Source organism: Helianthus annuus, chromosome 5 (assembly GCF_002127325.2).
Source record: "Helianthus annuus cultivar XRQ/B chromosome 5, HanXRQr2.0-SUNRISE, whole genome shotgun sequence".
Lineage (NCBI taxonomy): Eukaryota > Viridiplantae > Streptophyta > Magnoliopsida > Asterales > Asteraceae > Helianthus > Helianthus annuus.
This window is the reverse complement of record NC_035437.2, coordinates 55,497,958-55,514,595: the sequence shown is the minus strand read 5'-3', so window position 1 is coordinate 55,514,595 and position 16,638 is coordinate 55,497,958.

The window sequence follows — 16,638 nt, the reverse complement described above, 5'->3', positions numbered from 1 at the left end:
CAAAGCCTATTTCTAAGCTATATAAAGGATATTTAGGGCATGTTTAACGCAAATAGTCCTTCTAATGCGCAAACTTGCGCATATCATCGTTTAATAGTATCAAAGCCTTATCTAATCCATATTAGGCATTCTTGAGAGTATTATAAAACATCATAATGCTTCGGGTTCGTAAAAAGGTCATTCAGAGGTATAATTAAACATATTGACACTTTTAGTCCCTCTAACTTATAAAGTTGCGCGTAATTTCACTTATATGCATAAAAGCCCTTAATAGCCAATATTAGGCATTCCCAATATTATAATCAATTATTATGAAGTTCTTGGTTTGTTCAAAGGTCACTCAGAGGTAAGAATTAACATGTTAACGCTTTTACCCCTTTGACGCGCAATCTTTCAATTAATTACAAAAACGTCTATACTCGATCAACAAGTGACTCATTTGTGAATGTAATTACCACGTAATTTTATTCAAAGGCTTGTAATAAGCATGTTAACATTTCCAGTCCTTCCATAATCAAAGTTTTTTATTTTTCGCAAAATTAGTCCTTCAAACTCAACGTTTGACTTTATTAGGGTTTGTTACACGTGTCAATACATCATTGGACGTGATTTTACGAGGTGTTATATCCTCACCCCGTTAAAAGAAATCTCAACCTCGAGATTTGCTAATGTAATGGAAGTACTTTCCGATGTATCATGGACTTAATCTCCATAGCATATTTGGGCCTCTAAGGGCATCTCAGTTGACCTATACAATATGTACGTACTTTCTTTTGGGGTTTCTTAACCTGCTGATCCTTCATCAATACGGGTTTCTTATTGAACCATAAATTTTTCATTAGTCTGCATATCATTATGTGACAATGCTTCCGACTTATTAGCGAAACACATCCTTTACTCACTAGTGTGGGACACCTTGATTTCCATCAAGCTCCTCTAGTAAGTTTTAGCTTATAGGTTACCAATCTTGATATATTCGATTTCCTCGAATGATTCTATATATATCAGGGCTTAACCAGTCTTATAATTTAAAATTCAGCACACCCCTTTGGGTGGTACCTTCATCTGAATCTTTATTCCTTATTAAGGACTTAAGTGGGTTAAGACTTTCATCAATCCTCGATTTTTCCGCCGATTACTGGCAGTTTCTAGACGATCATAAATTTATATGATCATATTCGTCATTCCCAGGGTAATCTTTTAAGTCCTGATAATTGGATTTACCAAAATTCTGTCCATCAACGGACCCTTGACATTTCATTTATACAAAGTTTCCAAAGGAGCAACCTTGATACTTATATATTATCTATTACAGAAAATCTTTTTAAGGTGAGATGGTTATTCCTTCTTCAGCTTAAAACCAATCTTAAGGAATAGCTAATTCTTACAGTTGGTCGAACAAATCGACGATCCTAGGCAGCTTATGGCGGTTCTTAATTGTTGCCTAAATAGGGTTGCGGTATTCAATGCATAGCAAAATGAACCATCTTTCCTAATTAACAATACCGAATTCGCATAATATTGAGTTAGGCTTTATGAACCCTTATCCTAAAACTTATTTAATCAGGGTTTCAAATCTTCCAATAATGATGGTGCTAATCATCGCGGATATTTCACAATAATGCAGCCCTATGCGGGTTATAAATCCTAACTCTACTTGCCTTTCAGGAGGTAAATAGAGTAGTCCTAGGAGAAGATAATCAAGACACAGGGAGGTTACAGAGATTTTTCCAAATCTCAGGCTCCAGTTTATCTATCATTGTCTGTGTCAGATAAGTGACACATTTATGTTATGAGTCCATGGATTCCCTAATCAGAGACATTTACCTGGATATTTCCCTTCTGGATATCTCCTTTGAATACCATTAGCTGACTTTATTACGATATGACCATTGGGATATCTCAGTGGTTCCATGCATTAAACCTCCATACTGATCAGGCATGGAAGCAATCTATGGAACATTTTAAGATACACCAATCCTCATATGGTACTTTTGTCATACCGTCTGGTATTCGAAATCGATAGAGATCAAAGAGATATCCACTACATATGCTGATGTATTTCTTCTGGAAAGAGGGTACTCTAAGAATTTTATGACTGAAGATTTCTGACTGGCACAGAAGATATGGTTCCTATGATTTTTGTTTGTAAGTTTTACCTTACGCTTAATCTCTGAGGTTCTATGGAAGATTTAAAAAGTTTGCTATACTTAGGCTTATATTTCAATAAATGTTAAAGAATGTACCTGATGTTATTATTGATATGAACTACTTCTGGCACTCTTTAGGAGAGTTTAAGCGCTTTTATTCTTAGGCTTTCCATCCTTAGTTACACTTCCCTTGACAGATGTAGGGCATGTAGTCTTGATGTGGCCTTTCTCACCACAGCCGAAACAGACTGCATTTTTCATGTCCTTGCAATCCAACGTTCTATGCTCTTTTGATTTGCAGATCCCACAAGCCCTAGGCTGCGTTTAGGATTTTGGTTCGTACCTGCACTTCCCTAGATGGCATTTCTTGCAGGTCTTACACACCGGTTTCTTATTGGACTCTTGCTTACCCTTATTCTTAGAACTCTGGGAGTTATCTTCATTCCTTTTCCTTTTTAGTTCATCCTTTTCATTCGAGGCATGAACAAGATCCTTCTCGTTAGTAAGGAAATGTGGTTTTAGATGGGATTTGGAGCAGGTAGCATTGGGCTCCTTGAACTTTTTCATGACCTTTCTCACAGCTTTTCTAGCAGCTGCGTCAATCATATCTTGGAGAACATCTTTGTTAATTCTGAGGTTCACAATTGTAGCATCATTAGCATGTGTCGCATCATCCATGACACGATTTATGGCTCACTTATCCGAGTTTGTCATATTTGTTATTTGGTTCCTAACACCAATGAAACAATCACTTAGTTGCAGTCCAACAACCGCTATTCACCATCCTGATGACTTAACATACACTAACCATGGTATCATTAAACCATACAGGCTAATATAGTACGAACATTCTTAATGAGTGTTATTTAAATATATATCAATTATACTTAGCCTAGGCCATAAAAGACCATCAATGGCAATTAAGGTTTGGACCTAGTCCATCACCTTTTTGACAGGGGATCAAATGTCACATCTGTCTTGATCATATTTGATGATTTTGGATAGCTTGATAGCTTGTCATAAGTATATTGGAGAAGAGCAATTCCTAATGGATATATAGCATCCATCTAAAATTGTTGAAGCAGTCTCTAAAGTATCATCGGCTAATTCTACCCTGTGTTGTATGTCTAGAGTCCTATTCAGGTGGAAACAACCGTTTACAACATTTATTGTCCACAATCAACTTTTCTGTGCCAGAATCAAACAAATTCCTACATAAGCATCATTGATAAGGAAAGGTACCTTTTATGATGTTATCTTCCTGTACTGCCTCCTGGGTGTTCATCTAGAAGACTCACGCGTTTGCTTTCTTGTCCTCTTCAGGCTTCTTCTGATTCATAGGGCAGTTAGTCTTGATATGCCCCTTCTCGTTGCAACCATAACAGGTTGCATCTTTCAACTTCTTGCAATCCAAGATTTTATGTTCCTTAGACTTGCAAATTCCACAGGGTAGAGGTTGAGATTCAAATCTTCATTCCCCGAGATGGTATTTCTTACAGGTTTTGCACTTGGTCTTTTCACCCAGCTGCTGGTTGGCTTTCTTAGACCCGGAACTCTTCTGATGATCAGAGTTCCCTTTTTTCTTCTTATCGGAGTGATGAGAATTCTCATCCTCCCTTTTACGCTTTCCTTCATCAGAAGCTTTGGCAGCCTTGTTTCTGACTACATCGAGTGTGAGAGATAGCGATAGATCTGCCGCTAACCTGAACGTAGTAGGTCTCGATGCTTTCACGCTTGCCTTGATTTCTGGGGCTAGACCTCCAATAAAGCGAGCTATACACTTTGGTTCCGGTGTGATCAAGTAAGGAACCAATCGAGACATAGCATTGAAACTTGTAAGATATGTCTGACAATCTAAATTCTTCATGACCAAAGTCAAGAAATCAGTTTCAATTTTCTCAACTTTATGTTGAGGACAGTAATTTTCTTTGATAAGACCAACAAACTGATCCCATGTCAGATTATACAATGGGATCTTCCTAATAGCTTGGATTAGTGACCTCCACCAAGCTAGGGCCTCTCCTTTAAAGGATTACGAAACAAACATCACAATGTCTTGCTCTGCACATCTGCTAATATCAACAACGGTGTCCATCTTATCGAGCCATGTCATGCAATCGATGGCTCCTTTTTCTCTTATGAAGTCTCTTAGCTTGCAGGAGACAAAATATTTATATGAACAGGTTTTGACATGTGGCTCTTGATGAAGCACAACCTATCTAGACGGAACACTTCTCTGATTTGACGAGTGATTAACATCGCCTTCCTTCGACTCATGTGTTTTAGAATGGGGCTTATTACGAGCCACAGATTGAGTCTTAGAGTGTGTATCACTTGATTCATTATACTGTCTGTCGAGAGCTCTTGTAACGGCATTATCTATTAATGCCTGCAGTTCCGCACCAGTTATATTAACTCTGGTAGTATCATTATTCTCCCTCAGGTGGCTGTTGAACTCATCCGATCCAGCCATGTAGCTTGATTGCTACATAAATATTAACGATGATTTATTTAGAGGGTATTATGGAATCATCATTTTTGACGATTCATTAACCATGGTAATATAAACCATATTGGTTAATTTGTTAATTATATTTAATTAGTATTTTCATTATAATTTATCCTAGTTATAAAACATTAAGGATATAAAAGTGGCACAAAAGGCCCTATCACAAGGATAGTTTTAGATTTATAGGCCGCGATTTTAGAGAATCGAGGCATTAGGGTTTGAACATAGTTCATTACCTTTTCTTAACATGGAGTCATAGACTACCATTGTCTTGGCTTTGAAATGCGACTTATTTTGTCACATAGGCATATCAATGGACATCACTAATGGATGCTTATACTTATTTGTATATATTTATTTATCGTATTTGAGGATATTAGTCATGATCTCTTATTGATCTCATAGTAAGGCTTGGGCATTGCCTATCCCCTTTAACGATGAACCATAATGGTCATATTTGTCAATGTCACCAATGGACAATATAGTATATAGCTCGTAGGCGAAACATCACTTAAGGATGTTAAATAATATAATCATCGTATCAGATGATATCAGTCAAGATCGCATTGATCATACAGACTATTATGCTTGGACATAGTCTAATATCTTTAGCCAGGGGTGAAAGACCACCACTGTCGTCGTCTTATTGGACAACAAGTTTAGCCCGTAGGCACTTTATCACTAATGGATGTTTATAAAATGATCATCTTTATTTGATAATTTAAGCCATGATTTCTAAATCACTAGGCTAGATAAGAAAATTGGAAGGATCCAATATAAGGATGACATGTGTGATTTTATCGCATCACTGTTGTCAGGAGTGTTAACATGTTTTCAGATGTTAACAAAGATCTGAATCTCTTTTATACATGTTTTACCATCATAGCTGGGTCCTTAATGACATACAAGCTAGGTTATAGCGTTTAAGATTAATTTTAATATATTGGCAGATCAATTACAAAAAGGAATGAAATTTTGATTTATTTCATATATTATGTTCGTATATAATGCATAAAATGAAATTTAAATAAAACACTCCAATATATTTTAAAAGGAGTACATAATTACGCTCAACGGGACTTAAAGGAAATAACATTGTCCATGAAGGGACTAAAAGATAAATATGTCCTTATAAGGACTAATAAAGTAATGAAAAACAACGAAAGAGTTTCTTCTTTACTTTGATTCTGGAAATTTCCTCCTTGGTTTTCTGTGTGAGGTATGAATACCGAATGTTTTGGTGGGTAATCCAAATCTTCTATTTTAGGGATCTATGCAAACGTGGAATCCAAATATTTTATAGTTAATGCATAATACAACCATGAATAAGGTTAGGACAGGTAAAATCCAAGTCTGGGATTTCAAGACTCGGAGGTAAGGAATATGAGTCCTTTGGGTCCTTAGGTATTATCTTTGGAGCGGGAGTTTCAGGGACATCTGGTATGAACTCCTCTGATGTTGGCTTCTCATGCGAAGTTTCAAAAGTCTTGGGTACAGAATTTGAAATATGGTTAATGGGTTCAAAAGATCCTTTCTTCATATTGGTCGTACGCTTATTCGAGCTGTAGTACGAAACTTCACATTCTTAATCTTCAGATTTGGAGAGCTTCCACCAATGGCAGCTTTGCTCGGCCACACGATCCTGGGATGCATAAATATCGAAAACAATATATACATATAACAGGGATGAGATCATTCCTAGTTCATGTCTAGACTCGAAAGTTTAAGGAATGTGCTACTGTGTCATTGAGATTAAACACAAAAGGCTAGTGTTTAATTCACTCAATATTGGCTCTGATACCAACCTGTCCCATCCCGATATTTCCACGTATTACCGGTGGGCCCGGTGGGGAGTATCGTGACGTAGTTGATATCATCATAGTCAAATAAACACAGTTAAATGCACAGCGGAAGTCTAAAGTAAACATATTACAATCCGATTCAAAAGTAACATCAACATTACAAACGGATTGTAAGATGGATCCACAGGCGGATCATAAAACAGAAAAATAAACATTGTTCAACAGACTTTAGGCATTTAGAACTTGCAAGATTCCCTATTAACGCCCTGAGCTCCCAGCCAATTACGTACAGTACCTATCACTTAATCTTTTTGGAAAATACGTCAGTTTACACTGGTAAATACAATTAACTGACTCTTTTGAAAATTTTTAAGAAAATTGATTTGGATGCACAAGGCACAAATATCTTTTATAACTTGGGACAATTATATAAAAATAATCTTGTATACAGATTTACATGTTTGTTATACATTCAGGGCCCGACGCTAGAAACCGAGTTAAGATTAATAGACACACCACAAGTATAGGCCCACAAGAAAGTGAGATACCGTTTCCCTTATGCAACTGTCAGGTGTATTCCTACACCCCGTGCTTAAGACGTGCCCATTTTCTTAGTAATGATGCCAAGGATATCCAGGACATGGTCATTAACCCCCCAAAGGCTTTTATTTCAAACAAGACAGATTAAAACGAGTTACCTCAATAATTTAATCACAATCCGACTAAACATTCAATACTCGACCAAGCGGTATTAATATAATACCGTATCCCAAGCACGTATAGGGAAAATAAGTTAAGAGTATTTACCTGAGCTAAAATGCAATTTATACTCAGCTGTATATCCTAATCAGCAAGCACAAGTACCTCTACTGGGGCTCTCAATCTGGAACGAAGGTTTTATTAACCTATTAGATTCCTAACGGGTCTTATTTAAGTTGAAACTTAGACCGGTTAGTTTTCAGGAAAGGTTTACGGTCCAAAACGCACGATTAAGCGTAGACCGGATTAGAATGTGATTTAGACCCGACAAGTATGGAGACTTATATAATATGGGTAAACTAAACACATTCTGGATTTTGAGGTGATAAGATAAGGTTTGACCCGTTTCAGTTAATTTATGCAACTAGTTACATAAACTGTTTCGAACGCGAAAGATGCATTACGGGTAACCAAAAGAGTCATGAACATGTTTCACAAGTTGATATGCCTAAAATATGTTGTGATATCAGTAAGATACCTTCCATTATGCCCAAGACGAATTTAAAATCAAATTAAGCCCCGAAAGGGCATTTTGGTCATTTTTAAAGATTATAAAAGAGGTTAAATAATAATATGAGGTTCTGGTCTACAATGATCAGTAAAAATATTTATTTTAATAAGCTATATCAGTAAGATATCACACATATGTGAAATTCATCATTTATGGCCAAACTATGCACCGTAAGGGCATTTTGGTCATTTCACATATGCTTTAAGAGTTAATTTTGGAATCTGAGTTCAAAAACTTTTACTTATTGTCAAGGTATAAAAGTTTATTCATAACATCAGTAGGTAACATGCTTTAGGTGCCTAATATGGTTTTAAACCATAATATGCGCCTAAATCGCATAAAAGTCGGTATTTGACGATATTCGGTTTAAATAAGGAAATCTGAGATTTTGAACAGCCTGTACAGTTTAAAATAACTTATTTATTACATAACATCAGTAGAAAAAGGTTTGATATGTAAATGTAACACCTCGAAATTTTGTGTCCAATAATGTGTTGACACGTGTCATGAGTTTACACGTGGTAATAAATACTAAATAAAGGACTAAAATTGACAAACCATGAAAGTATGTAAATTCGAGGGTTAAAAATGTCAACGAGGGGTAAATATACTGTATAGTAACCCTAAATGATGCTCGTACCTTCAAACGAATAAATCATGGATCGTACGGAGCGAAATGCGGAAGAAAGTGAGAGATTACAAACTACAGGGGTTAAATGTGTCAACATGTTTAATTTATACCTCTGAGTGACCCTTTGACGAACCCGAGGCTTTGTAACAGTAAAATACGCTCACTAGAATATACGATATAAATTTCGCGAAGTTTCGTTTTAAAACGAGAAAGTTATGATAAATTTCGTATGCGAGGGTTTAAAAGCGTCAACAATAAAAGTTAGGGCTTTTCGGATAGTAATTAAACTAACCGGGGACTTAACGGCACGGGTAAAATTCACGAGGCCCTTATTCGTAAATAATCGAAGCCCAAATCGCAAAGTTACCCCTTCGAAACCGAAAGGTCAGGTCAATGATTACAAAAGATTTGAAAATCTTGAAAATCAAGTCTAAGGCGGGCCGCGTTAAAGATATGAATGATTTAATGCAGGCCGCGAGCCACCTGCAGATTCGTTTCCTGACATAAGGATTCAGGCGGCCCGCGTCCAAGTTGCCTGATCCTTAATGCGGGTCGCGTCAAGTCCCCAGATGCAGAAAACATGAGCAGATTCACTGTTTGAGCTTATAATCGATCTTTATTACACCCTTATATTTATACTAGAATTAATAGCTAATTTATACCAAAAGATAATAATTCAACATAAGTTTCAAAAATGTTACACTTCTTAGTCTACTAAGGACTAAGATAGAACGTACTAAGTGTGTTTAAGAAATTGTTTACAACCCAAGAACAAAATTTAACAAGTTCAAACATAGCAGAAGCTTCGTAGTGGAGTGATCGGTTCATCATCAAGTCGCTTGATCGCCATCTCTGTGACCACCTAATTACCTATGAATCAACAAATAAGTCATTAGCTATGACATTTATGAATGATAAGATTTCAAGGTTTAACTTCACTTTGAAACAACAAAAGTATAAAAGTTTTCCAGGCTCCACCGTAATTTACGGTGCCACCGTAAATTACGGTGAGTGCTGGAAATTCTTGGATCCACCGTAACACAGTAGAAAACCACCGTAAATCATTGGTCTCTACCGTAATTTAGGTGACACCGTAAATTACGGTAGCACCTGGGAATCCATGTTTTTGTTTGTTTGAGCAATTCAACCAGAATCCCAACTCTCGGGTTTCAACATTCAGCATCATCAATGTAGTAAAAATCTGATATTTCTAGTACGTCATAATATAACCACTACATACATCAATTTATCATGTTTGGAATGTACATCATGTTTTACTTGATTATTTGACCCGTTTGGCTTGTCTACGGAATTCCTTCCTTTATGACAACTACCAACGAGTTCAATTCGTTATTCAAACAAGTATTCAATACAACAATGCCTTCGCTTCAATTCAAAATAACTAGTAACTTTGATAATCAACTACAATGATCAAATTTCACATAATGTAACGAGTCATGTTACATACCTTGGCGCACGCCCTTCAAACGAGAATCACCACCGGCTTGTCCGCTCGACGTCCCGGTATCTTGTCCTATAGAGTTCATTTACAAAACATGTTTAGAACCCTCTTAGACGTCATTTCGCATAATATACCGAAACATCTTAATTAAGCGTTAAAGCTTCAAATTTCTATTTGTCAGCCTTCTTTGAGGCATTTCTACAAACATCAAGAGGGCAGAATTTCCATATTATTCATATTCATGTTTATGGATTGCTTAGTAGTTAACTTAACTTCAATTAAGCCATCATATATCATGTAAACATCACATCTATTCTGGAACTATCTTCTAAGGTCGAATTTTACTAGTATAACCACTAAGAACCGTAGAATTCATCATCATCTTGTAAAACCCACAACCCACCTTCAAGGTGTTCATGGAGTTTTCTGAATTTGGTCATGATTTCACATGTAATTGGTTGAGTCTAACCTCTAAACACCAAATAAATTCTAAACTAACCAAATAACACTCATGCAACATCAATTTTCCAGATTTCACAACATCATGAGAAATTCAAGCAAAGAATTAACACAAGTTTTTACATACCTTGGAATCCTCTCGTGATGAGGATCACTAATCTATGTTTAGATTTCGTTTTTGATCAGATTTGAGCTTTCAATTTGATGTTTTTGTGAGTTTAGGGTTTTGGAATGGGGGTGTCGCCCCCTTCTGCTATTCTGATCGACCAACACTCCAAATTTTGGAGTGTTTGGTTACTAGTTGTGATTTAATTTTAACTTTTGACAATTCCAGCCCCTCAACTTTGTTCTACACATTATTTAGTAGGCTTTAACCTTTCATGAGTTATTTCTAGTCTATCAACTAACTAGGTTAAAAGTTTCTAGTTAGTAAACTCCCGTTTATTAATAATTTTATAATTTTAACATAAAGTTTTATATTTTCGGGGTGTTACAAGTCCACCCCCCTTAAAAAGGGTTTCGTCCCCGAAACCGAATTACATACCAAATAATGTAGGGTGGAGTCGCCGCATTTCTTCCTCGGACTCCCATGTAGTGTCTGACCCTTTTCTGTGCTCCCATTTGACTTTGACTTGACTTATTATCTTGTTCCTCAAACTTTTCTCCTTACGATCTAAAATCGCAATTGGTTTTACCGCATAGTTGAGGTTGTTATCCACCTCGATGTCATCGTAGTGGATATGAGCAGTTTCGTCGGCCAAACATTTTCGAAGATGTGATACGTGGAATGTGCTATGAATTCCACTCAACTCTTCGGGTAATTCAAGTCGATAAGCCACTTTACCGACCCGTTCAGTGATTCTAAATGGCCCAATAAATCTCGGGCTTAACTTTCCCCTTTTTCTGAATCTAATGATACCCTTCCATGGGGAAACCTTTAGCATGACCATATCGCCAACCTGAAACTCAATTGGCCTTTTTCTTTTATCTGCGTATGCCTTTTGCCGGTCTTGAGCCGCTTTCAAGTGTGCCCGAACTATGTCAATTTTCGCATTTGTAGCTCGGATTATATCGGTTGGCGCTAGCCCCCGCGGACCCACTTCTCCCCAACATACCGGAGTCCGACACTTTCTGCCATAAAATAGTTCATACGGGGCCATTTTTATACTCGCGTGATAGCTATTGTTGTATGCGAATTCGACCAAGGGTAAATGGACATCCCAACTACCCCCAAAGTCAATAATGCAAGCCCGCAGCATATCACCCAATGTTTGTATTGTTCTTTCGCTCTGCCCATCCGTTTGTGGATGGTAAGCAGTGCTAAGAAACAATTTAGTCCCCATCTGTTCTTGGAATTCACGCCAGAATTTCGAAGTAAACCGAGTATCTCTATCTGACACAATGGATATCGGTACCCCATGCCTTGCTATGATTTCATTGGTGTAAACCTCAGACATTTTCTCAGACGTATAAGTCTCACGACTCGTTTTAGGTAGTTTGGTCAATAGGTCCATCGTAATTTGCTCCCATTTCCAAACCGGGATTTCTAACGGTTGAAGTTTACCATATGGTTTTTGGTGTTCAGCCTTGACTTGTAGGCACGTCAAACATTTCTCCACGTACTTCACCGTGTCCCGCTTCATTCCGGGCCACCAATAGTTTTGCTTCAAGTCATGATACATCTTGGTCGCTCCCGGGTGAATGGAATAACGGGATTTATGAGTTTCATCGAGTAGAAGCTTTTTAACCCACATGTGTTAGGGACCCAGATTCTATTAAAGCGAGTCTTCAGGCCGTGACTGCCTACCTCTAGGTCCTTAACTTGGCTGATAATTCTTTCCTTTTTCCAGTTTTCTGCCTTTACAGCTTCATCTTGTGCTTCTCGAATTCGTTCTAGCAAGCTTGAAGTCACAACCAGTTGCATTGATCGTACCCGTATTGGGGTATAATCCGATTTGCGGCTCAGCGCATCGGCCACTACATTAGCCTTTCCTGGGTGATATCGTAATCCTTCACCGTTTCCAGCCACCGCCTTTGTCGCATATTTAACTCCTTCTGATCGAAGAAGTATTTCAAACTCTTGTGGTCGGTGAATATGGTGCACTTTACTCCGTACAAGTAGTGCCTCCATATTTTTAATGCAAACACTACCGCCGCCAACTCGAGATCGTGCGTAGGATATTTCTGTTCGTGTATCTTTAATTGCCTCGAGGCATAGGCTATGACCTTGCCCCGTTGCATCAATACACATCCGAGTCCCGATAGTGAAGCATCCGAATAAACCTCCATGTCTTCAACTCCGTCCGGTAGTGTTAGTACCGGAGCTTGAGTTAACTTTTCTTTTAGCGTTTGAAACGCTTTCTCTTGTTCAACACCCCAGATGAATCTTTCTGTCTTTCGGGTCAGCTTGGTTAGTGGTGACGCAATCTTGGAGAAATCTTGAATAAATCTCCTATAGTATCCCGCAAGTCCCAAAAAGCTTCTAATTTCAGAAGGGTTCTTTGGGGAATTCCATTTTGACACCGCCTCAATCTTTGACGGATCCACCAGTACTCCGTCGGCACTTATAATGTGGCCAAGAAATTGTACCTCTCGTAACCAAAAGGCACATTTAGAGAATTTTGCGTATAGCTTCTCTCGTCTAAGGGCTTCTAACACTTCTTGTAGGTGATGTGCGTGTTCAGCTTCACTTTTCGAATATACCAATATATCATCGATAAACACGATGACCGACTTATCCAGCATTGGTTTGCAAACCCGGTTCATGAGGTCCATGAAAGCCGCGGGTGCGTTTGTTAGTCCAAATGACATCACAAGGAATTCGTAATGTCCGTATCTCGTGCGGAAAGCCGTCTTCGGCACATCTTCTTCTTTGACCCTTAACTGATGATACCCCGATCTAAGGTCAATTTTGGAAAACCAGTTCACACCTTGTAGTTGTCGAATAAATCGTCTATCCTTGGGAGCGAGTATCGATTCTTTACCGTGAGTTTGTTTAACTCCCGGTAATCGATACACATGCGCATACTCCCGTCTTTCTTTCTCACGAACAATACCGGTGCGCCCCAAGGAGACACACTCGGCCTTATGAATCCCTTGTCAAGCAGGTCTTGGATTTGGGACATCAATTCTTGCAATTCTGACGGCGCAAGTCGATACGGGGCTTTTGCTACGGGTTTCGCGCCCGGAATCAATTCGATCCCGAACTCTACTTCTCGTTCGGGCGGTATCCCCGACAAATCTTCCGGAAAAACATCTTCATAATCTCGTACTACCGGTACATCTCCAATCTTTCGTGATTCTTTTTCGGGTTCATTTGCGTATATCATAAATGCTTTGCATCCTTGCTTCATTAGCTTGTGTGCTTTCAACATTGAGCATACAATGGGATTGCCTCCTTTCTCGCCATAGATGGTGACGTGTTTCCCGCTCGGAGATGTCAGTTTTATCTCTTTACGGAAACACACGACCTTTGCATGGTGTCGAGATAGCCAATCCATCCCAACGACGACTTGAAATTCTCCCATCGACATCGGGATTAGATTTATCAAATATTCTTCATCGTCAATGCTCAGTTTGCAATTTTCACATACATCGCAAACAATAAAACTTTTATTATTACCTATCTCTACTTCTAAGGGCACAGGTAATTTAGTTAGGATAAATGAAGGATGTCGAATAAATCCATATGAAACAAAGGATTTATTCGCACCCGTATCAAATAACACACGTGCAGGAATCGAGTTTACAGTAAATATACCTGAGACCACGTCAGGTTCAATCTTTACTTCTGCGGCGGTTAGTTGAAAAGATCTTGCCTTTGCTTTAGGGGCTTCACCCTTCTGTTCCTGCCCACCCTTTTTTTCAACCAATTCCGGGCATTCAGATTTCTTATGACCCGTTCGATAACAATTGTAACAAACCGTTACCTTCTCCGGGCATGATAAGGCTATATGTCCCGTTTTCTTGCATATAGGACAAGGCTTATCCTTGTAATGACATTCGCCTTTATGGCCCTTCCCGCAAATTTTGCAACTCGGTGACCCGCCTTTCGTATCAGATTTCCTTGAGCTCTCACTTGTTCGTGCCTTTTTAGTAGGGCTGGGATTTACATCAGGTGCCCTCCGTTCACCCCTTTCGATACTCTTTTTCAGCTCTATTTCCCTCTCCCGAGCAGCATTTATAATCTCGGTAAGGGTCTCGTATTTGGAAGGGGTGATAAACTCCCTATACTCGGCACTCAACATGTTATGATAGTAGTATATCTTTTGTTCTTCGTTTGTCACAAGATCATCACAAAACTTCATTTTATCCATAAACGTTGCCGTGATCTTGTCTATGGTCTCGTTTTTGTGCCTGAGCTGCATGAATTCTTGCTTGATTTTATTCATAACCGCTTTGGGGCTATGATGCTTCAGAAATGGCGTCTTGAATTCATCCCAAGTCATGATCTTAACAGCTTCAATACCGATCTCTCTCTTCTTGTTATCCCACCAATCTTTTGCTTGATTTCTTAGTTGACCCGTACCATAGGCTACATAGTCATTTACATCACAATGGGTTCTCTCGAATACCCCTTCGATATCACTTAGCCATCTTTGGCACACTATTGGGTCAACCTCCCCATTGTATATCGGTGGTTTACAAGCCATGAATTCCTTGTATGAACAAGGTTTCCGTCCTCCATGTTTTTCCTTTTCAAGTTTTGAGTCGTCTTCTAATTTCTTGATTATATCTTCTACCATTGATAGAACTGTGTTTTGAATTCTATCAATGAAGCCTGTCAGACTGTTTTCGATTGCCTTTCCAACCTCTTCGGCAATCGCCTCTCTGACTTGTTCGGTGACTCTTGGCACCGCATCATCATTACCTTTATCAGCCATCTTCGTTTCTGAAATGTTTACACAAGTTGTTAAAACATTCCATTTATAACACATGCTGTTCTTGTTTGATTCTATCAAGTTCATAACTTGATTTAGTCGTTCTTGCTTTTGATTCAATCAAGTTCACAACTTGATTTGATCGTTCTTGCTGTTGATTCAATCAAGTTCACAACTTGATTTGATCGTTCTTGCTGTTGATTCAATCAAGTTCACAACTTGATTTGATCGTTCTTGCTGTTGATTCAATCAAGTTCACAACTTGATTCAATCGTTCTTGCTGTCGATTCAATCAAGTTCACAACTTGATTCAATCGTTCTTGCTGTTGATTGAGCTTACTTGCTCTTTTCGTGCATATTTGTTCATTTCTCATTCTTTACGTAATATAAGATTTATTAACTGAAATTAGTTCTTACCGGATGGTCGATCAAGCTTGAACCGAACACTTATTGACAACCTGAGGCTCTGATTACCAACTTATTACACCCTTATATTTATACTAGAATTAATAGCTAATTTATACCAAAAGATAATAATTCAACATAAGTTTCAAAAATGTTACACTTCTTAGTCTACTAAGGACTAAGATAGAACGTACTAAGTGTGTTTAAGAAATTGTTTACAACCCAAGAACAAAATTTAACAAGTTCAAACATAGCGGAAGCTTCGTAGTGGAGTGTTCGGTTCATCATCAAGTCGCTTGATCGCCATCTCTGTGACCACCTAATTACCTATGAATCAACAAATAAGTCATTAGCTATGACGTTTATGAATGATAAGATTTCAAGGTTTAACTTCACTTTGAAACAACAAAAGTATAAAAGTTTTCCAGGCTCCACCGTAATTTACGGTGCCACCGTAAATTACGGTGAGTGCTGGAAATTCTTGGATCCACCGTAACACAGTAGAAAACCACCGTAAATCATTGGTCTCTACCGTAATTTATGGTGACACCGTAAATTACGGTAGCACCTGGGAATCCATGTTTTTGTTTGTTTGAGCAATTCAACCAAAATCCCAACTCTCGGGTTTCAACATTTAGCATCATCAATGTAGTAAAAATCTGATATTTCTAGTACGTCATAATATAACCACTACATACATCAATTTATCATGTTTGGAATGTACATCATGTTTTACTTGATTATTTGACCCGTTTGGCTTGTCTACGGAATTCCTTCCTTTATGACAACTACCAACGAGTTTAATTCGTTATTCAAACAAGTATTCAATACAACAATGCCTTTGCTTCAATTCAAAATAACTAGTAACTTTGATAATCAACTACAATGATCAAATTTCACATAATGTAACGAGTCATGTTACATACCTTGGCGCACGCCCTTCAAACGAGAATCACCACCGGCTTGTCCGCTCGACGTCCCGGTATCTTGTCCTATAGAGTTCATTTACAAAACATGTTTAGAACCCTCTTAGACATCATTTCGCATAATATACCGAAACATCTTAATTA